This window comes from Cebus imitator, unplaced genomic scaffold, assembly GCF_001604975.1.
Source record: "Cebus imitator isolate Cc_AM_T3 unplaced genomic scaffold, Cebus_imitator-1.0 Scaffold819, whole genome shotgun sequence".
NCBI lineage: Eukaryota > Metazoa > Chordata > Mammalia > Primates > Cebidae > Cebus > Cebus imitator.
Window position 1 is genome coordinate 298,957 of NW_016108134.1, and position 2,251 is coordinate 301,207.

Sequence of the window (2,251 nt, forward strand, 5' to 3'; positions counted from 1 at the left end):
ACACAGTGGAAGGTGAGATGAATGAACTAGGTATAGTGATGATGTAATAACCAGATGAGCTGGATATGGGATGGGGGCTGGGAGGGGTTGTGGCTGGGCTGGCACAGACCTCTGGCTAATTTAGAGGCTCTGCCTAGGCCACCTTTGCCAGAGGGAGTCCACTCAGCCTTACCGTCACCCATCCCATTGGCGTTGGCTCCATTTTCACACTAAGGCTGTGCCAAGGGTGTGTCATGAGGCTTCTTGAGTGACAGAAAACTCACTGACAATAAAGGGACAGATGATTGTGCCACCTCATTCACAGACAGGCCTCTCAGGAGAAACCCGGGGAGACTCCACACTGTCAGCCCCTTCTCCAACATCAGCACGTGGTCCTGACTCCTCCTCGGTGCCCAGCTCTGTACTGACAACTAGGAGAGTAGTGAACTTGAACTTGGCCTTGAGGAACAGCCGCCTCTAGGGTCGGTAAGCGATTTTGCAGATATTAGCTCTTCCATCTCTCTCTCTCTCTCTCTCTCACACACACACACACACTCTCTCTCTCTCTTTTACATACACACGCTCCCTCTCCCTTCATGAATTAATGCTCTGGCCAGTTTGGGCAGAATGGAAGAAATTTCCATCCATACATCCACTCTTTCTTTCATCTGTTCATTTGTGTCTTATTTGTTTACTCAGCAAATTCTCTCAACACCCACTCTGTGCTCCTTGCCACACTGTTGGCCGTGGTGGAGACAGAGATAATGAAGTCGGGCTTTCAGTCCTGAAAACTGAGCTGTCAGTCCAGCAAGGAGAATAAGAACCAAAAACAATGCTGTAACTCAAGTAGGACCAAGCAGAGCTGTGAGAGTCCAGAGAAGGAAAAGTTCCAGGAGGTTAAGAGGGATCATAAAACCTACCTGGGTTTGCCATTGCTGTCAAGCACCTAGGGCTCTCCCCAGGTTCTTTTTGGATGGGAAAATCAAGTCTCTAGAGAGAATGAGATGCCCAAGGTCACACAGCCGGGAAGGAACTGAGGAAGGTTTGGTGCTGGTTTGTCTGACTCCAGGGTTATGCTTCTTCCACTTCCTCCCTCACAATCTTTGGTTCCTCTTTCTTCACAGCACTTGCTCTGTATGTGTGTGTGTGTGTGTGTGTGTGTGTGTGTGTGTGTAAAAGAAAAAGAGATATTTAACATTCATATCTGTCACAGACTAGTCCTGCAAAAGGACAGAAGGTCAGGGAACATACCTGTCTTACTTAGCAGATTCTAAGTGCATAACACACCATAGATACCCAGGAAATATTTGATGACTGGCTGGCTGGCTGGCTGGATGGATGGATGGATGGATGATGGGTAGGTGGATGGGTGGATAGATGAGTAAATAGGTGGATGGATAGATGGAATATAGAGATGGTAGATGAAGGAATGGATAGAGGGAGGGTTAGATGGAGGGATGAATGGAAGATAGAAAGAATAGATGAGGGATGGAAGAAGATAGAGATGACAGATGAATGGATGGATGGATGAATAAATGAGTGGATGGATGGATGGATGGATGGACATATTGGTTGATGGAAGAACGAATGGGTGGATGGAATGACTGATTAATAGATGGGTAGATGAATAGATGGATGGATATATGTGTGAGTGGATGGATGGATGAATGGATGAGCAAATAGGTAGGTGGAAAGATAGATGGGTTGATGGACAAATGAATGGATGATTAGATACATGGGTTGATGGAAGAATGAATGGGTAGACAGGATGACTGTTTAACAGATGGGTAGATGGACAGACAGATGGATAGATGTGTGAGGGGGTAGATGGATGGATGGATGCATGGATAGATAGGTGAGTGGAAAGATAAATTGGTGGACAGGTTGATGGATAAAATGGATGGATGTATAATTGGACTGATGGGTGGCTAGACAGATGTGTGGTTGGAACACTAAATGAGTGGATGGGATGACTGATTAATAGATAAATAGATGGACAGATGGATGAATAGATGGATGGGCGAGTGGGTGAATGTATGGATATGGATAGATGATGAATGAATGGACAGACAGTAGATGGATAGATGAATGAATTGTTGGATGACTGGATAGATAGGTGGATGAAAAGATAGATGGATATATGGGTGATGGGGGAAGGCATAGCAGATATTATGCCACCCAAACTGTCAGAGAAGGATCTTGATAGGGAAAGAAAGAAAGAAAGAAAAAGAAAGAAAGAAAGAAAGAAAGAAAGAAAGAAAGAAAGAAAGAA

At 45.0% G+C, this 2,251-nt stretch overlaps 1 protein-coding gene across 1 annotated transcript in view; it reads left to right on the plus strand.

Annotated features, from left to right (window-relative positions):
* The first annotated feature begins 206 nt into the window (after positions 1–206).
* Positions 207–2,251, plus strand: part of CASP14 (caspase 14) — a 9,352-nt gene continuing 7,307 nt past the window's right edge. Inside the window, exon 1 of the mRNA XM_017520248.2 lies at positions 207–465. The gene's annotated coding sequence lies outside the window, so the exon portion shown is untranslated. The remainder of the gene's footprint in view (positions 466–2,251) is intronic.